The sequence below is a fragment of the Tupaia chinensis genome, unplaced genomic scaffold (genome assembly GCF_000334495.1).
Source record: "Tupaia chinensis unplaced genomic scaffold, TupChi_1.0 Scaffold145870_1, whole genome shotgun sequence".
Lineage (NCBI taxonomy): Eukaryota > Metazoa > Chordata > Mammalia > Scandentia > Tupaiidae > Tupaia > Tupaia belangeri.
In genome coordinates this window covers 1,460,242-1,486,409 of record NW_006205727.1, presented here as the reverse complement: position 1 = coordinate 1,486,409, position 26,168 = coordinate 1,460,242, and the positions used below count along the sequence as shown (strand labels likewise).

Below are 26,168 nucleotides of genomic sequence, written 5' to 3'. Positions count from 1 at the left end.
TTAGTGATCTTATAAGTGGAAGAGAGCAGAACCCTCCCACCTCTTTCTCTTCCATGTGAGGGCAAGGAGGCAGCCACCCACAAGCCAATAAAAGGGCCCTTACCAAGAACTAAACCTGCTGTCACCTTGACCTTACACTCCCCAGCCTTTGGAATTGTGAGAAATGTGTCTGCTGTCTAGGCCTTCAGGCTATAGTGTTTGGTTATAGCAGCTCAAAAACTAAGACCAGAGTGCTCCCTTTTAGGGCTATGTGCAGCATAGCACAGCTCTCACAGCATTTGCTCCAGAGTTCAGGCACTCCTGGTCTCAAATGGTGCCTCTTGTTCCTTCCTAGTGTGTGACCTTGGACACATTCACTTCTTTGATCCTACGGCCTCATCTGAAAAGTCACTGTAATCAGAGTGCCCACTACCCAGGGTTGTTGGGAGGATGAAGTAAGCACATTCAAGCAGACTTGGCACAGACCCCAGCAGGCCGCAGGTATACAGAATGGTAGCAGTGGGGATCCTTTATTCTGAGGAAGGTACTTGCCTTCCACTAGTTTCAAGAAGTCATATTTTCATTATGATTCAGCTCAAAATTTTGTCATCATATATTGGTTCATTTTGTCTTTACTAAACACATTAGCTTTTCACCATTTATATTAAACTTCATTAGAAACTATTTTACCACTTGGTCTCTCTCTTGCCATACACATACAGTAAGTAATTTGCTTTATAAAAATTATATATATATATGTACACACACACATATATATATATATATATACACACACACACTCTGAACAAATGTTCTGGTTTTCTCTCACTCAAATAGCATGTTTATTAGTGTCAATAAGACAGAAGGGGAAGATCTTCCACTAAGTGCTGAGCTGTGGAACCTGCTCTCTCCAAACCTCTCCCCTCCATATTCTGATATATGAACAGCTGTAACCTCTGACTTAAATTAAAGCCAATAATAGAGCTGAATTCTGTCTGTTCTATTAGTTTATATGAATGCCATTTACCTTGCCTTTGGAAAAATACTCAAGCCTCAAGGTACTAAGTTGGAGTACTGAACTAAATAACTACCTCAAGACATTTCTAACAGAATTAATGCCTTACTTAAAGAGAGGTTTCTGGGACCTGCGTAGTCTACTGTGGGGCTTGAAAATCATGCTGAGTGTATGTGTGTGCATGCTCAGAATCCCTAGAGGAGTCGAGGAGAGAGGATTATGGCGTGGCCATTTACCCTGAGGAGTGATTTCTCGCTTTCTTTTTCTCTGTTTTTCTGGCAAGTGCACATGCCCTATAGTAAAAGCCTTAAAAAAAAAAAAAAAAAGAGGTTTCCCAAACCTACTGTTATCACCTCCACATACATGGAAATTCTGATAACCAGTTGTCAGTTTTCCTTTTCAGGCAGTTCTTTTCCACTGGTCAGCTTTCACTAGACAGAGTCCACTGAGAAACTGCACACAGTACAAGATTTGCTATTTTAAGGCGCTTCTCTTCTTTACTGAAAGATTGTACTGTCCCAGGCTTTATCCATGTCAGGCCAGCAACAGAGACACTTTTATTGTGCTGTTCTTCAGATTTCTTATAAGTAAGCATCTTTTCTCTGGCTTCATTATATGCAGAAGAACTCCATGGGGAAAAACTAATTGCATGAGGATCTCCTGTCTTAGGTCAGTCAAACAAACAAGCAGTGCATGCCTTGATGCTGAAGCTACGTGTCATTTTCTTACAGCACTGCAGCCTCTGGGTTTAAGCTGCTTACTCTATCAGTCTTGTAGATCTTGCCTTTTCCTTGCCATACATTAATACTTATCAAATATGATCATGGTTCTGCCTTCATTTTGCAAATGTTCTCTTCACATCCAATTCAGCTGGGGTGGTATCAGCAGTGTGTGAAAGGCAGGAATATCAAACCAAGCTGAGATAGTTACCACCTAGATAGTTGTCAGGGGTGTCAAATGGAAACTAGAATATATCACCTTGATAAAGTCTGTGCTGCTTACATTTTGATCTGAGCCACATCAATGCAGAATGGTTGGATGGCTGTGCATGGGCACCTGGTCACTTCTGCTGCACAGTCAGGGTAGAGTCTGCCCTGTCTTGTTCTCCAGATTGTTCATTATTTTTATATTTCTCCTTTTACCTATGTGTTACTTAGAAGTGTATCGCTCTGTCTCAAAATGTTGGAGGCCTTTTTATATAGCTGCTTTTCTAAAGCTTTATTTTTTAAAGTTTATGAGAGAGAGAGAGAGAGAGAGAGAGAGAGAGAGAGAGAGAGAATGAATCAGCATTAACAGGGACTCACACAGCAATCCTCCCCCTAGCCTTTCCAGCCACTGAGGATCAAGGCTGGGTGTCAACAGGTCTACTGGGAACTGAATCCTTTATGGACTCTAGCATTGCAGAGCATTGCTGCTGTGGCTGGGCCTCTGTTTTATTTATTTATTTTTTTTTTAATTAAAATTACATTTTTTGATAACGCTATTCCCACCATCTCTTTCCCCTTATCATTTACCCTGACAGTGTGACTCACACCGTGTGAATGAAATAGGGAGGCCCTCCCTCTTCTGCAGGACTCTTGTTGTGCTGGCCAAGGTCTGTTCTTCCTCTCCTCTGTTTTCCTTTTCAGGCAGTTCTTTTCCACTGGTCAGCTTTCACTAGAGAGAGTCCACTGAGAAACTGCACACAGTACAAGATTTGCTATTTTAAGGTGCTTCTCTTCTTTACTGAAAGAAAATTCTGTCTGTTCTATTAGTTTATATGAATGCTGTCTGCACTGAGAAGCAGCAGTCCTTTCACACAGCAGGAGGACAAGTGTGGAGGTGGACTGGCGTACTTACATCCTACGCAGAGGGATGTGCACAGTCCCACTGCTATTGTGTAGTCATCATTGTGACTCCACACAATAGAAGACTGGTTATCACGTAATCCCCCTCTTATCACAATAAATAGAATGTTTTGTCTACTCGTATCATTATTTTGCATGCCGGTAGGAAGACGTCATTAACTTTTGTTTCCAGGGTGTTATTACCTTATCTTGTGGTTAATATTTCAGTGGTTACTTCTTAGATACAAGAACGTATACATCTAAGTAAAATACAGTTTGGGCTCAATAACAGAACAGAAATCAAGAAAATTTTAAATTTAATTATATTGATTTTGAATTGCCTAGGCTAGCTGGAGAAGAAAATAGTTAATGTACCTTACTATTGATTTTCAAATTTGAAAACATGCCTATTGTGTTGTATTTTTGTTTTTTTTTTTAGTATAGATCTTGGAGGATTTTTACTTTTGTTATTGATTTCCAGGTTAATTCTAGTGTGGTAACAGAACTTCTATGTTTTTAATATGTTTTGATTTATTAGATTTGCTTTATTACGTAGCACATCGTCAATTTTGTAAATGTTTATGTACACCTAATATATATTCTGAAGTTTGGGTGTATTGTTCTCCAGGTGTCAATTACATCACTTGATAATCTTTGTTGTTTATTAGAATTATTTATGCCCTTGCTTTGTGTGTGTATGTGTGTCCTTGATATGTGAATTACTGAGAGAAATGTCTTAAAATATACTCTGATTTTATATCCTGTTTCTCCCTTTTGTTTTTAATCAAACTTTGTTTTATATATTAGGTCATTAGGAAAGTCATGTTGTGTTTCTCTTGCAAAAATGCGTCATGACTTTTCTAACTACCCAATACTTTAAGTATTATGTGCACGCACACTTCAATTTTCCATCTTCCTAGTGCATTAACACTTCGACTGTAATGAAATGTCTTGATTTCTAATAATGCTTTATAAAGACTCTGATATATTCAATAGCTATATAACTATGGCTATTTTTGCCTTCTCATTATTAATCATTGTATGGTATATCTTTATTTAGTCAATGGTCTCTTGTAAGTATATGGTTGTTATTTAATCCATTCTAAACTATTTGAGTTTTAACTGGGGCATTTAGTTTTTTTATATTAAGATAATCATTGCTATATTTGGCTCAAATTTATTATTTACTTATATTACTGTGTTTTATATTCCTTTCCCTATCCATTTAGGGCTAATCAAGTAATTTTTATCATTCCATTTTTTAAAGTTTTTGCCATAGATTGCATGTGCTCAACAGAGAGAGAAAGGAGGGAAAAATGAGAAATCACCCCTCAGAGGGGTGGCCACATCCCAACCCCTTCTTCTCTATTCTTTATTGAGATTTTCAGTGCGTGCACACACACATGTGCCCAGTGTGATTTTCAAGCTGCTGACCTAGGGCTCAAACTATGGTTGGCCATGTGGGAATCCAGTGCCTCAACCACCACACCATCTGCTGCTGGCCTATCATTCCATTTTTTCTTTTTTTTCATCTTAGTATATGAGAAGCAAAAGGATGAGAATTGTACTTACTTTATATTTGGTGATTTTTTACCTTCATAAAATCACTTTTTCTTGTCCTTGTATTTTAAAATAGATATTATAAAAATAAAGCTGTCCAATTTGTTCAGTTTCTGAGAAGTTATTTTGGGCAGTTTATCACAGCATTTTTTAATATTGTCAAATAAAATCAGTGAGGATTGTTTTGTGAGTACATTTCTAAAAGATCATTTCAAAACGTGGAGTTATAACAGAAGTAAAATATACATATTTAATCTTTGATCTCTCTTGAACATGAGAGGCAATTATGATTAAGTTTCATTGTTGCCAATGAATCATTAAGATTCTAGTTTCATTTCCAGAAAATGTCAGACTCACATCAACAGAGTGAAAGATAAAGAAAATGAAGTTAAAGTAGCTACTCTATTGCCAGCAGGTAGTATGGTGGTTAAGGTTCTGAGTTCCCATATGAGTGACTATGGTTCAAGTCCTAGACCTGGTGGCTTGAAAATCATATGATGCACATGTACATGTGTGCCCAAAAGCCCAGGAGGAGAATAGAGGTGAAGGGATTTCAGCATGGCCATTTGCTCTGGGGAGTAATTTCTCACTTTTCCTCTCTCCTCTGTCTTTCTCCATCTTGCTCCAGCAAGCATGCATGCCCTAAGGCAATAAACCAAAACAAAGGAAAAAAGGTAGCTCTATATTAATTCCAAAGTAAACAATTAAGGAATTATGTGCCTATAACTCCTTAACATGGTAGATTGTTTCTTTAAATACTTCAGAGGTAGATATAGTTACTGTGTACTTTGGTTCTAATTTTGTCTAGTTAGAATAAAGATAATATAACAAACAAATAAATCTTTTCTTTGTTTCTTTTTCCTCTCAGATCTTAAGCAAATTGCTGAAAGTGTTTGTACCAATCTAAGCAGAGTATATAAGTGTCATTGCATATTTGAATTTTGGTTCATTCTGTCGCTCTCCTTGGATGACAAGGGACAAGTGTGTGGAAAATGGAAACTTCAAATTTATTTTGTGAGCTCCTGAAATTTTCAGTTTTTGTTGAAGTCTTCTAACTTGGTTGAGCTAAATTGAATTTGGATTGTAAATCAAGTCTTTTCCCACCTACACTTTAAACTTGCATTCAATTTCTTAACCTGCTGGTTAAGAGTTCATAAAATGGGACCACCAGCTGGTATAATGGTTATGTCACTGGACTGCCACATAGTTGACAGTGGTTCAAGTCCCAGACCTGGAGGCTTAAGAAAACTTAAGCTGGGTGCGTGTACATGTGTGCCCCAAATCCCTGGAGGAGAATGGAGGAGAAGGAATTGTGGTGGGACCATCCCCCCTGAGAGGTGATTTCTCTCTTTCTATCTCTCTCTCTCTCCAGTAATCATACACACCCTATAGCAAAAAATCCCTCTAAAAAAAAAGAGTTCATAAAATATTTGCATGTAGTTATTTGTGAAGTGAAGTAAGCCCAGTGTGTTTCACTGTGTTCTTGGCACCAGAAACTTGACATTCGGGAAATATTTCCATCCTACTTGATAATGAGGACAAGAAATGAAATCAATATAGACAAATTGTCTCTTTTTGTATTTCATCCTATCCTTAAATAAGTCAGAATACCTAGATTTAAACCTTAACTCTACCAAATAGCATGAACTGACTAAAGTCTTCTAAATGTATGAGACATGTTAAGAGTGATAAATCAGTCAGAATTTTAAAGACTCTTGAAGTTATCTATAAGCACCAAAACCCTTACTTAATAGATGCCTCCTAGCACTTAACCCTAGCACTTAACATTTTCCAAACTCATTTTGATCTTCCTAACATCCCTAGGAGGTGATACAATTTTTTTTTTTTTTATTTTTTAGAGAGGTTTTTCGCTATAGGCTGTGTGTGCTTTCCAGAGAAACAGATAGACAAAGACACAGAAAGCAAGAAATTACCCCCTGGGGGAATGACCACACTGTAATCCCTTCTCCATTCTCCTCTCGGGATTTTGGGCACACACGCACATGTGCCGGGCACGAAGCCACCAGACCTGGGACTGAATTGCGATCGACTACGTGGGAGTCCAGCGATGTAACCATTATGACATCTATTAGCCCTGATATAATTATTTTTATCCATATTTTATATAAGGAAACTTAGGCATTGAAAAGTTGAGTAGCATTGCCACATTCACAACACTTCCAGTAATGAAGCTGGAATTCAAACTCTCCAATCTGTGTTCTTAACTACCTAGTTGTTTCCCATCTTAGTATATAATGATGACTTTACTGCATGATTGCAAGTAAAATTGATGGTCTCACAGATATGTATATACAAGCTGAACATGCTATTGAAAGTAGTTATATTATTTAAGAAATTTTGTGAATCAGTAAAATGTGGGGGGAAAAAAGGAATGGAAAACAATTGTAGACACCTGAGATAGTGTGGGAGGAGGGTGGGAAATGGCAGAGGGTGAGAAATAGGGGGAAATATATAAATATATATATATGTGTGTGTGTGTGTGTGTGCGTGTGTACACACGCATATACACACACACACAGACTTATATGAAACTAGAATGGAAAATGTTTGATGATAACATGTATGATTTTTTTTTTTTGGAGAAGTTTTTGCTATAGGGCGCGTGCGCTCGCCAGACAGACAGACAGAGACAGAGAGCTAGAAAGTGAGAAATCACCCCCCCAGGGGGGATGACCATGTCGCAATCCCTTCTCCTCCATTCTCCTCTCAGGATCTTGGGCATGCACGCACATGTGCCCGGTGTGAGTTTAAGCCACTGGGTCTGGGACGAGAACCGCGGTCGACCATGTGGGAGTCCAGCGACATAGCCATTGCGCTAACTGCTGGTCCCGATAACATGTATGATTAAGCCACTGTGCAATGTATTCCAGATGGGAAATCACATTTTGTATGCTGTGACGATGCTCAGGGAATGAATGTAAATTAATTAATTTTAAAAAAGTTTCAGAGGAAAATTACATTGCATTTATAACTAGATTCCAGCTTTGTCCATATTTTTAGTTTAAGGTATTTTGTGAATCAATAAAGTGTGGAAAAAAAATTAGTATGGAAGAGAGAGAGGGGAACGGGGAAGGAAAAAAAACAAGTAAAAGTATGCTTAATTGACAGAAAAAAGAAAGGCTATTTGCTGATAAGTAATATCTTTGGCTTGACTGACATGGTATTTGTGCTGAAAAAAGAAATGTACACTGTAAAGATGCAATTAAATGTAAATAAATTAATTTTAAAAAATGATGGTCTGATAGATTTCAGTCTTTATCGTAGGTTCTTTGGATTATAACTAGTGTACTAACCTGCCTTCCTCATTAGATGATTCGAGTATGGGGTAGAAACATGATTTGATTCATCTTTGTATCTTCTGAGACTTCTAGAAAACCAAAACATAGGCATTGAATCTTATTGGGAAAAAGATGAATAGTCTCAGTTACAAATCTCATATTGCTTCTTTATTAGGCCTTTAACTCCTCAGATTGCCTAATTATAAAGAAATTAGAGTCACGGTAAGGCCATTGTAATGACCCTCTCTAGGAGGTGCCACTCAGCACATGTGGTGAATAGCACAGCCTTTGTGGACAAATGCATGGACTACCGTATAAACACTATGCCTCGACCTCAGTCATTGCTGACAAATGACTGCTTTGTAGACAACATATACTAGCATTCCCCCAAAAATGAACAGAAGGTTTCAGAGGACTAATTACAGTGGATAATTCATTCATTCACTAAGAGACTATAGTGTAGTGGTGAAGATCCTAAACCTAGAGTCAAAATACCTAGATTTAAATCTTAACTCAACCAACTGATTATTTCTATCACTAGTGCTTACTCAAAGCTTCGAAGTCCTCACCTGTAAATGGAGATTTTAGTTCCTATCTCCTAGGTTTTTGTTTTGTTTTGTTTTTGTGTTTTTTGTTTGTTTGTTTGTTTGTTTGTTTTTTGGTAGAGGGTACACTCACCAGATTAAGGAGGAGAAATCATCCCTTATTCCTCCATGGGAATGGTCACACAATAATACCTTCTCCTCTATGGGAATGGTCACTATAATACCTTCTCCTCTACCTCTCTCTCCTTTTGGGAGGGAGTCCCTTTTGACACTTTGGGCATGCACCCCAGGGGGGATGACCATGTCGCAATCCCTTCTCCTCCATTCTCCTCTCAGGATCTTGGGCATGCACGCACATGTGCCCGGTGTGAGTTTAAGCCACTGGGTCTGGGACGAGAACCGCGGTCGACCATGTGGGAGTCCAGCGACATAGCCATTGCGCTAACTGCTGGTCCCGATAACATGTATGATTAAGCCACTGTGCAATGTATTCCAGATGGGAAATCACATTTTGTATGCTGTGACGATGCTCAGGGAATGAATGTAAATTAATTAATTTTAAAAAAGTTTCAGAGGAAAATTACATTGCATTTATAACTAGATTCCAGCTTTGTCCATATTTTTAGTTTAAGGTATTTTGTGAATCAATAAAGTGTGGAAAAAAGTTTAGTATGGAAGAGAGAGAGGGGAACGGGGAAGGAAAAAAAACAAGTAAAAGTATGCTTAATTGACAGAAAAAAGAAAGGCTATTTGCTGATAAGTAATATCTTTGGCTTGACTGACATGGTATTTGTGCTGAAAAAAGAAATGTACACTGTAAAGATGCAATTAAATGTAAATAAATTAATTTTAAAAAATGATGGTCTGATAGATTTCAGTCTTTATCGTAGGTTCTTTGGATTATAACTAGTGTACTAACCTGCCTTCCTCATTAGATGATTCGAGTATGGGGTAGAAACATGATTTGATTCATCTTTGTATCTTCTGAGACTTCTAGAAAACCAAAACATAGGCATTGAATCTTATTGGGAAAAAGATGAATAGTCTCAGTTACAAATCTCATATTGCTTCTTTATTAGGCCTTTAACTCCTCAGATTGCCTAATTATAAAGAAATTAGAGTCACGGTAAGGCCATTGTAATGACCCTCTCTAGGAGGTGCCACTCAGCACATGTGGTGAATAGCACAGCCTTTGTGGACAAATGCATGGACTACCGTATAAACACTATGCCTCGACCTCAGTCATTGCTGACAAATGACTGCTTTGTAGACAACATATACTAGCATTCCCCCAAAAATGAACAGAAGGTTTCAGAGGACTAATTACAGTGGATAATTCATTCATTCACTAAGAGACTATAGTGTAGTGGTGAAGATCCTAAACCTAGAGTCAAAATACCTAGATTTAAATCTTAACTCAACCAACTGATTATTTCTATCACTAGTGCTTACTCAAAGCTTCGAAGTCCTCACCTGTAAATGGAGATTTTAGTTCCTATCTCCTAGGTTTTTGTTTTGTTTTGTTTTTGTGTTTTTTGTTTGTTTGTTTGTTTGTTTGTTTTTTGGTAGAGGGTACACTCACCAGATTAAGGAGGAGAAATCATCCCTTATTCCTCCATGGGAATGGTCACACAATAATACCTTCTCCTCTATGGGAATGGTCACTATAATACCTTCTCCTCTACCTCTCTCTCCTTTTGGGAGGGAGTCCCTTTTGACACTTTGGGCATGCACACACATGTGCCTGGCATGTTTCTCAAGTCCTGAGTCTGGGACTTGAATCACCTTCTCAGCCGTATGGGATCCATCTGTCTTAATTACCAGGCCATGGAACCTGCCATCTCCTCGGACTTTTGTGATGACCAAATGAGGTAAAGGGAGAAAAGTGTTTAAATCTTGGTATGGCTATAACAAATGTTAAGTATATATAAAATTTTTATGATTACTATAAATATAATAATTATAATACATAATGCTACATATTGTGCTGCAAGTTATTTACACTCCCTAGGTCTGTGTTTTTTCTTTTTCATTTTTAAATAGAGACAAGGAGGTCAGAGATGGGGCAGTAGGTAAGGTAGTATAGGGTGGATAGGACTAGAAGAGGTGAAAGAGGACAATGAACTGAGGTCAGTGGTTATCTATGTTTTGAATTTCATAACCAGTGAAGTGTGGTGACATCTATGTGTGTGTGTGTGTGTGTGTTTGCATGTGTATCATATTAGGGGTCCTCGGATTTGATGATTCACTGGGAGAATTCACCTAATTTAGAAAAAAAAAAAACTGTTTTATCCATGCTTGAAGTTTATTGGTTGAAGTTTATTATAGCAAAAGGAAACAGATTAGAATCAGCAAATTGGGCCGACTAATGGCCTGGAAGTTAAGGCAACTGGATTCTACATGGCCATCCAGACAGTTCGAGTTCCAGACACAGTAACTTGAGAAACACAGACATATGTATGTGTGTCCAAAATCCCCAAAGGAGGGAGCAGTGGAGGAGAAGGGATTGTGGTATGACCATGCCCTAGGAGGAGTGCTTTCTTTTTTTTTGGAGAGGCTTTTGTCATAGGGCGCGTGCGCACGCCAGAAAGACAGAGACAGACAGAGAGACAGAAAGGGAGAAATCACCCTCCAAGGGGGATGGCCACGCCGCAATCCCTTCTCCTCAATTCTCCTCTTGGGATCTTGGGCACGCATGCACACGTGCCCGGCGTGAGTTTAAGCCACCAAGTTTGGGACTTGAACTGCAGTCGACTACATGAGGGTCCAGCGACGTAGCCATTACGCTAACTGCTGGTCCCAGGAGGAGTGGTTTCTTGCTTTTCCTCTTTATCTCCCTTTGTCTCTCTGGTAATAAATAAATAAATAAATAAAAGTCAGCAAAGGAAAAAGACACAGAGTAGAATCTAAAAGAGACAGGCACAAGCTTTTAGACATTCTTTCCTAGTGAAGTCGCACAAACAACAGATAGCACTTAATTCTCCTAACAACCTGTGTGGTGACCAGAAACTCAGTCTTAGTGTCAGGACCAGTATTGGGGATCAGTCATGTAGGCATGGCTGTTGTGACTCTGGTCCCTTCAAGAGATCAAATGGATACAGAATAACCCAAGGTCCCAAGTAAACAAAAACAGGCATTTACCATAAATCACATTGTTAGCAGAAACTTTCTGGCCTAGCCCAAGGCCTAGGTATGCAAAGACTCCTCTTTCAGGCAGGTTATTTCAATTGCTTTTAAGATTCTCTCAGGAGCCAGTCAAGGACCAGATTTGAAGACCTTTGGAATGTATAGGATTTGGACTGCCCAGTTCTGAGTTAAATCTATACCACACGTACATATACATATTGCTATAGTCTACTACATGTGTCCCATCAAAATTCATATTGAAATCTTTCCCTCATTGTGGTGATATTTAAGAGGTGGGAATCCTTTGGGAAGTGATTAGTGCCTTTATCCAAGACTTTAAAGAGAGCTCCCCTTTGCTTTCATGTGTTAGCACAGCATTCTTCCCTTCTGCAATGTTAATTTGCAGTAAGATTTACCATTGTTTTTGTTTTTATTTTAGAGATTTTTGCCTTAGGATGCATGCACTTGTCAGAAAGACACAGATAGACACAATGAAAGGGAAAGTGAGAAATCACCCCCTTAGGGGAAACGGCCATGCCATTCTCTCTTCTCCTTTTGGGATCTTGGGCATGCATGCATGCGCGCATATCCGGCGTGATTTTAAAGCCACCAGGTCCAGGATGTGAACTGTGTTTGGCCATGTGAGAGTTCAGCAATGTAAACACTACACCAAATGCTGGTCCCCCTGGTGCAATTTTTGAAGCAGAGAGCAAGCTCTCACCAGACACTGAGTCTGCTGATGCCTTGATCTTGGACTTCCCAGATTCTGGAATTTAAGTGATAAAATGTTGTTGTTTTTACATTCCCCAGTCTATGGTAAGTTTATTATAGCAGCCCAAATAGGTAAGCATGCGTGCACACACACACACACACACAAACACACACACAAGATTGTGGTTAGGGTGGGTGTAGGAGAAAAAACTGAGTTGCCAACTTCTTTATTTTTTTAAGAATTATTTTATTTAACTTTATTTAATTTATTTTGTTTGTTTATTTTAATTTGACCAGAGAGGAACAGGGAAAAAGAGAGAGAGAGAGAGCAAGAAACCAAGCTGCCAGGTCTGGGACTCAAACTGAGGTCAGCCATGTGGGAGTCCAGCACCCTTAGCCACCATGCCACCTGCCAGCCCCTGAATGACCAACTTCTTAAATATTGCAAATAAAACTATTAAATTAACATCTTTATTCAACTACCACCATCATTTCAAAAAATGAAGGTCATTATACCAGCAAAAATTGGTGAACTCAATTGCAGAATTAGGATATCCTTACCAAGAAAAAACAGTGATACACACCCATGCACACATGCACAAAAGAAACAACAGTATTATTAAAATGCCTCCACGTATGTTATGAAAGGTTATTTTATTGCATTTCCATATGTAATTATTTCCTTGAATAATTGCTAATTTGGGAATTTATATTTGATTATATACCAAAGAGAAACTGTTTAGTACCTATAAGAAGTGACTGTGTCTGATGTCATCAGTGCTACCGTATGTTTAACAACTGGCTCCTTAGAGAAAAAATAAGCCCTGACTTATACTATTCACTGACTTCTGTGATACAAATAAATATTCCCACAGTGGACAATTACAAGCCATCAACATTAACATATCATTGACTAGAGTGCTTAAAAAGAGATGCATTCAGTCTACTTTTTCCAGCTGGATAATCCCAGCCCTAGTAAATCTAAGAAATGATATTTTTGGGAGAACTATGTAGTAATATTGCTGAGGGTGACTTCACAGAGAAAGGAGATACCAGCCTGAAGTTGTCTACTGTAACCTAGCCTAGATCAATAAATTTGATGCTGGACTGGTAGAAATAGAAAAGGGAGGAACATGTGGGTAAACTAAAGGAAGGAATAGTGTGATTTGGAAGAACAACTACGGGTGATAAAGGGAAAGTCAAAGATTGATTTCAGGATCTTGGATTCAGTGGATGGGGTGGTCTATGGTTAGAAATAGAACGGTTGTTAACTATTCTAATGCTTCACTCCCATGACCTTTAACCCCAGCAGCTGAGGTTCATTCACTTCTCTTCCTGGTTTAATCCTATCCCAGGCCCTGGGACTAATCCCAGCCTCTGGGACTAATCCCAGCCTATGCAAAGGAAGTCCTTAAATACTTTATGAGGGGCAGCTGTGTGATAAAGTGGACTGAGTCCTGCATTTAGAAACTGAAGGTTTGGTTTCAAATCCTGGGTCTGCTACTTGCTAGTAATACAGTCTTGATCAGTCTTGCTTTCAGTTCTTAGCCTTTAGCTTCCTCATCCTCATCTAAAAACAGTATCCTAAAGATTGACATTTCACTTACATATATACTGTCTCATTTAATCCTCAAAACAACTCTGAACAAAAGAACTTTCACGTATTATTAATGGCCTTTATTACTCATGAGGAAAATGCAAATCGGAGGATCTTGATAACTTGTCCATGGCTCATAGCTAATGATAAACACAGCAGTCCAGGAGCCAGTGGTGTGGTGGTTACGGCGGCTGGATCTCACATTGTTACCCGTCAAACTAAGTCTGGCTGCTTCGTGGTCAATGAAACGAGTTGTATTTGAAAAAGGGAGTTTATTTCTGTTACCGGTTATATGGAGACAGTCAGCAAATACCATCAAACTGTTTATAAAAGCTCAACATATTCTCAGTATTTGTAGGTATAAGGTATAAGCACATGCAAATAGTTCCTCACTACAGTCTTTCAGAGTCAATTGCTCTCTCCTGAGTAATTATCCTGATTCCTTCTAATACCCATTCCTAGTTTCTCATCTGACCATTCTTCAAGCAGACCTCCTTATGACTCAGCATTTGGTCTTATTTTTCTCATTAGAGGCCTTTCTTAATTTCAAAATGGCTGCAGTGCTGTTAGCCTGCTTCAACATGGCCCCCTGCATGGTTCACATTCTGGACAGTGACTTCAGAAATATGCCAGGTGTGTGCACATGCATGCTCAAAATCCAGAACGGAGGGGCCAGTAGTTAGCATAATGGCTATGTCACTGGACACCCATGTAGCCGTCCGCAGTTCAAGTCCCGTCCGCAGTTCAAGTCCCGTCCGCAGTTCAAGTCCCATGGCTTAAGCTCACGCCAGGCACATGTGCGTGCGTGCCCAAGATCCCCAGAGGAGAATGGAGGAGAAGGGATTGCGGCAGGCCATCCCCCTCCCCCAAGGGGTGATTTCTTGCTTTCTATCTCTCTGTCTCTGTCTTTCTGGTGAGTGCACACGCCCTGTAGCAAAAACGTCTCCGAAAAAAAAAAAAAATCCAGAAGGGAGGGAGAAATGGAGGAAAGGGGTTTGACCATGCCTCATGGGGGGCACTTTTTCACTTTTTCTCTCTGCCTCTCACTCGCAAGTACATGTACCCTCTGACCAGAAAAAAATATAAATCCAGATGTTTGACTGAAAATATTAATAATAATTATGACTTTTTAACATCCTACCTATGTGCCAGAGATCTTACATATGCTAAGTGCTTTACTTTAGTACCTTGATTATTCTCACAATTACATTGTGATTACTATTCCTATTTACAGAAGCTGAGATTTAAAATTTAGATAAATTGTCCATATTCAGAGAACTACTAAGTATTGAAGTAAAATTCATTTTCTGCATGGCATACTGCTTTTTTAAGGTACTACGTATTGAATGTTTTAACAAAGATAAAAGCACTTGGTAAACTTAACCGCACTATGGATTCCATTTTGTTATTGGTTTGGTGTTGTCTGTCTTTTAAGTTAAGTAATTAATTATTTGATCTTATTTGAAATTAATCACTCACAAATCTTACAAGTATGCAAATAGTGAAGTAGAGTTCAATGTACTCACCATACTTTAATAAAGTCATGGTTTTACTGCTCTAAAACCAAAGTTTACTCATAACACATTTTAATGAAATTATTTTAACTATAAGAATGAATACAGAATTAGCATTAAAATTAAAATTGATATTAAATTGACAGTGTAGTCATCATTTTAAAAATTTGACTCTTCTGCATTTTAAAATGTGTATTGCAACCAGAATTTCACATCCTATAAAATTATTTCTGCATTTCTCGTAGCAACAGGGTGACCATCAGAAAAATTTGGAAAACTGCTTCAAAAAATTAAAAAATAAGTTTAAATAACATAATTAGTAGATAGTTAAATTCTTTTCAAAGAAAGTACTTTGAGGTAGTGCCTGAGGAAAACACTATCTGACTAAAAACCATTCAAATCTCCAGGATGCAAGAACAAACCTAAATTATTTCAGGAAATTATACTTTAGTTGCTTTATTATCAGTTTTTCACTAACTCCAATTAAACATGAACCTAAGAAGTATAAACAATTATAAGTTTGTATAGTTCTAAGTATATTGGTAAAATTACAACGATAGGAAATAAGTAGGTAAGCTACTCAAATTTCTTCCTTTCCTTGAGATGCTGGGCAAAATTGTTCTGTCATACAAGGCAAAGTTAATAATGTATTTTTTGAAAATTCAATGTATATACCAGTGCTGTTCCTTAGAAATACCTGTGTTGGGACCAGCAGTTAGCATAATGGCTGTGTTGTTGGACTCCCACGTAGTCGACCGCAGTTCGTGTCCTGGACCCGGTGGCTTAAAACTCACACCGGGCGCGTGTGCATGCTTGCCCAAGATGCTGAGAGGAGAATGGAGGAGAAGGGATTGCGGCGTGGCCATCCCCCCGGGGGGTGATTTCTCGCTTTCTGTCTCTCTGTCTGTCTCTGGCAAGCGCACGTGCCCTATAGTGAAAACCTCTCCAAAAAAAAAAAAAAAAAAAGAAAGAAATATCTGTGTTACTTATAAAACAATTATTTTCAAAATGCTCAGTACAGTATGGTGTATTGAGATATACTTATTGTAATAAAATGGAAGCTTTCATGAATGTGCTTGAAATAGAAGGAAAGTGAGAACAGCACTGAAGAAAGTTTTTAAAGTGGAGAATTTTTGAAAGAACATGGAATTTGTTTACTCCAGACACATCTCCTATACAAAGGCTTTGCTCTGCCAAAGAGCTGGGTCTTAGAAAAACATTCATAAAAGAGGCACTGAGTAGACAGATAGTGATCTTTATGTGGTTTTGTCTATGTGCCGTGGTCTCAGCATAATGCTTGCAACTCTCCTTACCATGTCTACCTTTCTGAGCCTGCATTCAGTGTTCTTCTGGCTTTTCCATCAGTAAACAATCCTCTAATTTATTTGCTATACTCCTCTGTGTAATATTGTCTTTTTAGAAATTATAAGAATACGAGGCCAGCAGGTGGCATGGTGTTTGGGGCACCGTAATCCCACATGACCAACTGCAGTTCAAGTCCTGGACCTGGTGACTTACTTTCTTGCTTTTCCTCTCTCTCTTTCTCTCTTTCTCTCTCTCTCTGGCAAGCACATGTGCCCTATAGCAGATTAAAAAATAATAATAATAAATAAAATAAAACAAGTAATTCTGTAAAAAAAAATCATAACGAATATAAAAACAAAAGATTATAGAATCCATACGGAATGTTATCACTAAAAGTAATCTAATCATTCTGTTTGTCATAATTCCTTTTGAGACTGTTTAAACCTAATCTAAAAGTTAGATCTAAAATTATCGATTTATATTCTAAAATATTTCCTTAAGTAACATTTTGTCAGGAATTAAAAAAATTAAAACTCTGGAAATATTAAAATTATGACCTGAAATCTGTGAAATTTTATAATTCTCACCTCTATCCATATCTCAGGTACCCCAGGAGCTCACATGAGATATTTTCTAGGAGGTGCTCTTGGGGTCAATACTGAGGAGGTGAAATGAGGGAAAGCTGGATTTGCCAGGACAGAGAAGTTAAGCTGTGATGTGATCTCAGTGAAGTGTCAGCCAGCTTTCAGTGAGCACTGAATCTGGGATGGTCCATCAAAAAAAAATATCCTAAATTGTGGGCTGGTATAGATTAGTCATTGAATGTGGACTGGCTTTGGAAAGAGACAGGACCTTGAGGGAGCGATTTTCTTTCTTTTCTTTCTTTCTTTCTTTCTTTCTTTCTTTCTTTCTTTCTTTCTTTCTTTCTTTCTTTCTTTCTTTCTTCCTTCCTTCCTTCCTTCCTTCCTTCCTTCCTTCCTTCCTTCCTTCCTTCCTTCCTCTCTCTCTCTCTCTCTCTCTCTCTTTCTTTCTTTCTTTCTTTCTTTCTTCGTGGGTTTTTGCTATGGGGCGTGTGTGCGCACCAGAAAGACAGAGAAAGACAGAAGGCGAGAAATCACCCCCTAGTGGGGATGGCCATGCCACAGTCCTTTCTCCTCCATTCTCCTCTCGGGATCTTGGGCACGCACGCACATGTGCCCAGCATGAGTTTAAGCCACTGGGTCCAGGACTCAAACCATAGTTGACTACATGGGAGTCCAGCGACATAGCCATTACGCCAACTGCTGGTTCCAGGGAGCGATTTTCTTAAGCCAAGGCATTCCACATAAAGAGGCTGGTGACTGAGGTGTGTTTTCAGGCCACATTACTCATGGCTGGGGAGAATAAGCCCTTCCTATCTGAAGAGAGATCTAAATGTTCACTATAACCTTTTTTAAATTGTTATTATTATAACTCACTTGTTCTGACCTTATTATATTTGAGCCCCTGCCCATGTTCAGTATGAATGAAGATCATCCAAGCAAATCTCCTATTACTTTCAAATTCATGGCTGCACTGAATCGGAACTATTAATATTTCCTGGCAATAAAAATTTGGTGTAACTTTTCTCCAGTAGCACACATATTTATCATTATAGTTGGGTTAATACTTAGAAAATAAAGGGAAAATAAAGATAGGAATAAAATATCAATGTCTACAGTTTATCATCTTAAAATTTCAAACTTCCATGGATTGTTAAAGAATGGAATAAAATGGAGAGTTCTTTTTCACAAACTTTTGCAGTAGAATGTCAAGTGATAGTTCTGTTCTCCTCAAATTTCTACTGAGACCAAAAGCTGAGGAGAAAAGTTTCTAAAATTGCTATGTCCTACATTGAACAAGCTTTCAGAAATCAGGCTAGCTACCTTCCTGCAGGTCTTAATTAATTATGTAGCTAATTCTACTACCAACAACCACCTTTATCCCTTCTCCCTTAAGCCAAGTAAAAGTAGGCTCAAGAGGACACAGAGTCATCAGTCTTTTGGGGATGGTGGTGTCCATGAAGAAATATGAAAGGAGGGAGATTTATTTCAATGCCCAGTATCAGGTGGAATGTTTTAAGACAATCACTTAAAAAAGATCGGGATGGTGCAAGGGAGATTGGAATCTTTCCCCCCATTGGAACTCAGCTAATCAGCAGTTTTGCTGAGAATTGGAGAGAAATGTGAAGCTTATAGAGATGAGACCAATAGGCTCACTTTTTGGCCCAGCAAGCATATGAGTTTCCTGCAGAAGAGAGTTGGTCTTGGCCTATGTTGCTGGTATCTCCCATGTATTAGGAGCCCCAGCAGCAAGAAGCTGCAGTTTTCTTTTGGTGGAGTGGGGGAATGAAGGAGGATTTTTCTGCTTCAAGGAACTGTTCGGTAGGAAGGATCCTGGAAGGGCCAGCATTTGATACTTGAGCACAGTGTTGGGCAGTGAAAGAATGATCTCTTAAGAAGGACTGTGATGGGTACTCATTACATTTTCCATATGCCAGGCATGTCTCACATTCCTTCCTTGGTTCTGAAAGTTGGGCTAGAATGGGTCTCTCTGTAGTAATAAATATCACAGGGAATCTTCTGATTCTACCTATTGTGTTGGTTCCTACTTTGTCAAGCAGCACTGATTCCACAGGTCAAAAGTTCTCCATAATTGCATCTAGAGGCAGAATGCCTGCTTTACATAAATCTCTGTCTTCCCAATCCTGTGATCCTCCACAGCTTGCTGAATAATTCTGTGCTCCAGTTTGTCTATCTGTTATCTGGGGATAATAAAAAATACTGTGTTGGGACCAGCAGATGGCATAATGGTTATGTCAGTGGACTCCCACGTGGTTGACTATGGTTCAAGTCCCAGACCAGGCAGCTTAAAACTCATGTCAGGCAGGTATGTATGCATACCGAAAATTCTGAGAGAAGAATTGAGAAGGGATTGTGGTGTGGTCATCCCTCCTGGGGGTTAATTTCTTGCTTTCTGTCTCTCTGTCTCTGTCTCTCTGGTGAGCACATATGCCCAATTGTGAAAATGTCTCACAATAAATAAATTAATTAATTAAATTAAAAAGAAGTGAAAATACTATGTTATGGTGTTATTATGAGGCTTGCATGCACACAATTATTATATAAATCATTCATCTTCAAGCCTGGGATAGTGTATGTCCTCAGTAGATGTTCGCTGTTAATGAGTGTGATCACAGCTTGTCATTTCATTGTTGGATACTGAACTCTGCATTGAAACTGCAGCCCACGTAACTGGGATGCTGTCAACACCCTTCCCAACCTTGGCAAGATAATTGAACTTGTCTGAATTCCTAGCCATTGGCTAAAGTCCTGATTCAAATCAGAAGCTTGGCATTGCCATTTTCTTGGCTAGACCAGTGGTTCTCGAAAGTCAAGGCACTTAAACCCCATTTGGGAGAGCTTCTAAAATCACCTATCTTCGTATTTTACTCAAAAATTCTGATTCAGCAGATCTGGTGTGGAGCTCAGTAGGTGGTCCAGATAAACGCTTCGTAAACACAAGCCTACAGTAGTATTGTAGAATTCTGTTGGGGGCACTTGCTCATTTACCTAGCACCAACTTGGATATTGACGTTGGCCTGAAATTAACAAATATCTACTAAGCATCTACTATATGCCAGGTACTTTTATAATCATCAATTATAAATAAGATAATAACCCTTCCCCTAAGTAGTTTCTAGTGAAATGGACTATACTAACAAGTATTAAACATACATACTTATGAGAGAATACAACAGACTGTTACACCTTCTAAGACTTTTTTTAAATTTTTTTTCTTTCATTTATTTATTTTTACATTTTTCCACAAACATTTACTTTACATAGGAAAAAATTTTAGCTCATACTCCATAATTCTTGACAGTTTACAAACAACTTTCAAAATTTCAAAATACTGAATTTTAAAGATAATGTTCAAAATATGTCTTATAATTTTGTATAATTTTATGACTCTATAACAGCAGAAGCAGTATGGTTTCAGATATATACACACACACACACACACATACATACAGACACTCGGTGTATATTAAGTGGGGACATACAATGCCTCTCCTTCATAGCATGGCTTGCTTCACTCAGCAGTAAGTCTTCCATATTCATCCACTTCTTTTCAAAAGCCAGGGTTTTGTTGTTTTTTACGGATAAATAGTATTCCATTGAGTATATGTACCACAGTTTTTCTAACCATTCATCAGTTGGTGGGCATTTAGGTTGTTTCCATGACCTAGCAATCGTGAAAAGTGCCGCAATAAACATCGATGTGCAAGCACTTTTTCAATTAAGTATTCTTCTGTCCTTTGGGTAGATACCAAGGAGTGGGATTGCTGGATCATATGGTAGTTCTATTTGTAGATTTTTGAGGAATCTCCAAATTGTTCTCCACAGTGGTTGGACCAATTTACAATCCCACCAGCAGTGTAAGAGAGTTCCCTTTTCACCACACCCCCGCCAGCACTTATCATTTTTTGTTTTTTTAATCTTAGACATTCTGACTGGGGTTAGGTGATATCTCATTGTTGTTTTGATTTGCATTTCTCTTACAATGAGGGATGTTGAACATTTTTTCATATGCCTTTTAGCTATTCGTATGTCATCTTTAGAGAGTGTTTTTTCAACTCATTCTCCCATCTTTTAATAGGATTGATTGTCTTTTTCCAGAACAGCTGCTTGAGTTCCTTGTGAATTCTGGTTATCAGTCCCTTATCTGATGCATAGTTTACAGAAATATTTTCCCATTCTAAGGGTCCTTCTAAGACTCTTATTTCTTTCTCTTTTGCCCAGTTAACTCACACCTAGATCATCACACTGTCTTCCCTGACTAGTTCAAATACTCAGATGTTATTCTCTCTTTTGTACTAGTTACCATTGTTGTAATTTTATGTTTTCATGCTTACTTAATTTCCTTTCTTCAGTACTAGGCTGATCTTAGCACAGAATTTACCTGTATTTACTTGTTTTCTTATTCCAACACCAAACATTCAATAATGTTTGATTAGCTGAATAAACATAGGATGAAATATGCTCTATGATAGGAGCAACTAAAGGGCAAAACAGAAGTTTAAAGAAAAGATTCCAGAACTGGTCTTAGAAGGTCAGAGAAAGTTCGGAGAAAGTGCTATTAAACTACAAACTGAAGAATGAACAAAAAGGCTAGCTATGTGAATATGGTGGATCAAGGCAGTTTGGTCTATGGGGCAAAAGCTGAAATATTTTCTGGAACATATAGATAATAATTAAAGACATTTTAGATTAACAACTAAATTTTCTAGTATCTTGATTTTCACCAGTAGTTGAGTAAAGAATATTCCTTAGGGAGAGTAGATAGTGTGATAGGTAAAAATAAAATAAAAATTAAAAACCACAAATGACCAAGGACAAACATCTTGGGTGATTAGAGATATTATCATACCTTGAGTTTGTGGGTTTATTCTTTTTATTTTAATATATCTTATTCTCAAAGAAAACTCTGTGCAGGTAAAATTTTAATAGTGGTCTTTTCAGGTAGTCTTATTTTCTATTTAACAGTAAAATGTTTACAAGAATTTGATCAAAAGTCTTACCTATTATTAATAAAATGTGGAGTCCCTTTCTAGGGAGCTATCAAACAGAATGTTCATAATTCTGGCTTGTGTAAACTTTGTCTCCTCTGGACAAAGTGTAACAATGTATGAGTGAGAATGTTCACACACTCTAGGCAAGACATTGGCCAGGCATTTTCCTTCTAAATTTTTCTGCTGATGACTGGGTGATATTTGGTATCCACTCTTTCTAGCATGAACTCCTCATATAGCAGCAATAGCACTTGGGAAAGATTTTCTTTTTTTATTCATTTTTCTTTTTGCTTTCAATTTTTAACCCAATGGAAGCAAAGGAAGAAGCTCAGTTAGTGCATGTGACTCCCCATGCCCACCAGATGCTTTAACTTGTTATCCATCAACCCTATAGCCCATTACCTTCCACAGCTGCAGGGGACTATCCGTGAATAAGGTAAGGTAAGGTAAGGACAGTGAAAGGGTGAGAAGGAAACTGGCTTGGGAAGGGGATTTGAGCTTTGGTCAAAGCAAGCAAAATGTAAGTCCCCGTGGGATATCAAAATCAGGAAATCAGAAGGTTCTTTCTGCCAAGCACTCTTCTGCAATTCCCCTACCATGTAGGACTATTTGTAAGTACCAATTCATAATACATGAAAATACACTCATGAGAATTAAAACTCCATATTAAGCACCTGCTATGACATCAGGTTTTCTTCCTTTTTATGGTAAATATTAAAGACAAGTTCTTTCCCTCGAGAAGCTCACAGTCTAATTATGGAGATAGTATGTAGCCAGAGTGTCTCTTATACTAGTGACTGAATTCAAACTAGTCTGAGCTAAATCCAACCCCACAGATAAATTGCATTTGACCTTCATAGTGTTTTTTTTTTTTTTTTGAGAGGTTTTTGCTATAAGGCACATGTGCTCGCCAGAAAGACAGAGAGAGACAGAGAGATAGAAAGTGAGAAATCACCCCCTGGGTGGATGGTTACACCGCAGTCCCTTCTCCTCCATTCTCCTCTTGAGATCTTGGGCACACATGCACATGCACCTGTCATGAGTTTAAGCCACTGTGTCCGGGACTCAAACCACAGTCAACTACATGGGAGTCCAGCAACATAGCCATTACGCTAACTGCTGGTCCCAACCTTCATAGTGTTTTAACAAAGTCTTAAATTCATTGGCTTCACTTAAAAACAATTTTTACATAAAAACTTTGGATTTATAGTTTCTCTCTCTCTCTCTCTCTTTTTTTTACTTTGTTAGGAAGACAGATGTTTATTTGGCTCTGGTCATAGTTCCATCAATTTTACTTTCTTTGTAAGTTCAGCTTCAACGGTATCTAATTCTCGCTTTGCTTCAATTTTCACTTGAGCAAGAGATGGATTCAGCATTAAGTCTAAATAGGATTCCAGTTTTTTTCTTCAAAGGTATAATCTGTCATTTTAGCTCTGCTAGTTTCTCTGATAGAGCTACTTGTGACTAATGAGACAGAGAAGCATCCATGACTCTAGTTGAAAGTTGCTCCTCTGCAGTTCTGATTCCAAATCTGAACTCCTCTGACTTTGCTTTGAGGAAGTCCATGTTCTGAAGACGATTGTCGACTTTGGCCTTTTTCGTAGACAGATGCAGCTCTGCTTTCTGGAGATCTTCTCGTAGACATTTTTCTAATACTAGAGTTGCAGTTAGGTTTTTGTCAAGTTTTTCCAGTTTGAACTTGATTTCTTCATTTTTGGATTTGGTATGGAAAAGATCAGAAGTCAAATCATTCACTGCAGGGATAAAGCTAGTGAGTGAGGTACCCTTTGTTTCAAGGGCCACTGCACTGTCAGCCAAAGCATTCAGATACCTGGAACCAGTGCTAGACAGATTGGCAGGGTAAAAATTCACACTTTCCATGAGAAGGTCTTGAAGATGCTTGGCTTCTGACTCATACTCGTTTGCTTTCTGTTTCAAGTCCTCTGTTACCAGGTAGATGTCCCTGTCCTGCTCCCTGTTTCATTCTGAAAGGTGATGTAAAATCTCTGGTCCCGAGTTCACCTCATATTGTGGAATGGGTTGATCTTCAAATATTTTTTCCAACCACACAGCAACCTGCGCTTTTTTCTCCTGTGGTGCATCCATAGCCTATAGGTTCTCTTAAAAATACGAAAATTTGGAAATTCTAGGCAAAATATTTCCTCATGGCAAAATCAGTGTCATTAGTGGGAACCATGAAGGAACTGCCCTTTTTAGATGAGGCAAACTTTTCAGTACCCATCCCTCATGTGATATTCCTGTCTAGCATCTATAGCCTTATGAGTATGTAACTTTCTGCTCATGCACTGGGAATAGCAGTTGATCCCTGGACTGCAGTGTTTAAGTGGTCCATGCAAGAAGTCTATTGGTACAGTCTATTCTACTCCTAGGCTTCAGTTCTCCCCTAACATTGTCCAGGGCTCTTCTCATCATGAGTGTCCAGGGCCCTTCCTTGCAGTTTTTCCTGGGTAACCAGCTTGTTCTATACTTTCAAGAAGTTCTCAAAACCAAATTTTGTTATTATATCTTTCTGGCAGGACAATGATGACATTTCTAACTGAATATTCACATTCTTGAGGGACATAATGTAATCAATTCTCCATAGAATAAGGAAAATCTATCTCTTTAAAGTTATTGGTCCTTTGCCTAGGGTAATAATGCCAATGGGCCTTAGGCTTTCTGACTAGGGGAGACCACTCCAATGAGTCTTCACAAAATGAAGGTAGAAATCTACACTACTCATTCCTTGATACAAATATAGGAAAACAGTTGCAATACAATAAGAACATATTACAAAAATATGAGCCTAGTATTCAAAGGTTAGTTAATAAACCTTAATAGGCTCATTAGTCCAATAAATCTTAAAATGTTGACCATTTTCTCCAATAATTAACACCTTTAAATATAACACATATGGAATCTTGCCTGAGAATGTCATGGCACTGAAAATTCTCATATAACTTAAAATACTTATAGTTCATATGGCAGATTTTCATTGCTAGGTGAGGCATTTTTTTTTTCCAGATTAGAAAGTATCACCTTGATGATATCTAAGTTCTTTAAGTTTTTATTTTATAAAATAATATTATACAACAACAGAAGTAAGAAAGTTTTTTAAGATCATTTAATGCAGCCAAAGTATTTCATTTTTGCACATTAAACCCTTGACAGATGTTTTTAGATCTAGTTGTATTCAACTAGTTCCCATTATGTTGCCAGGCTTTGATCTAGAGGATTCCTTATCTGTGGTCCACACAAAATGAATTAAAAATAATTCCCTTTCATCTCCTGTGAGCTTAGCCCTGTGAATCATCTCCTTAGTCCTGCTCCTTTTTAGATGATTTGTTACTCCTCTGATTGGTTCCTGGTAAGGCTTCTTTTTTTTTCTTGATAAACCAATTCCTTTATCCATTTCTACAAAAGGGCCCAGCAGATGTCACTTCACATTTGTCAAACCTAAACCACATAATCTTTTTAGCATGGGATATTTTACTTTATTTTCCTTGGGCTTTCTCCTTACCATCTTTAATTAATCCCCCAAATTGCAACATAATTGAACTACATGATCGAGACACACTGGGGAAACCTTGAGAAGAGGGCACAAACTGTCTTCATCTCGTTCCCCAATATAAGAGAAATTCTATAAATGACTTGGGGGAGTTTACTCAATTTTCTGAATTCACTCTAGTTTCAGAATTTGGGGTGGCCATATTTTTTATTTAACCATAAAATTTATAAGATACTAATATAAGTCACTATCTTCATGATACTGTAGAACAATATAAATATTAATGTAAGGCAGTTAATGTTTTTGTAAGACAGCATTTAATAGTGCTGTAAGACATTGTCATGGTGGCATGAAGGAAGAGAAATTAAAATATAAATTTTCCTTTCCTTTGTGCATAGTTTCCTTCTACTGTTATTCAGTATTTAATCTAAATCTTTTTAAAGCTAGATTAAAATGTTTAGTTAATATTTCACTTTAACTATGCCCAGGGAGAATATAATTTATTCATCTCTTCACAACCAATTTTTGTGTTTTATATACATATGTGTATATATATGTGTATATATATATATATATATATATATATATAT

At 38.0% G+C, this 26,168-nt stretch overlaps 2 pseudogenes; both read right to left on the bottom strand.

Moving 5' to 3' along the window:
* Nucleotides 1-1,415: 1,415 nt before the first annotated feature.
* LOC114006162 (AKT-interacting protein-like) lies at nt 1,416-13,974 on the bottom strand (annotated as a pseudogene).
* Nucleotides 13,975-23,344: 9,370 nt separating this feature from the next.
* Nucleotides 23,345-24,176, bottom strand: LOC102489242 (HAUS augmin-like complex subunit 1 pseudogene; annotated as a pseudogene).
* Nucleotides 24,177-26,168: the final 1,992 nt, after the last annotated feature.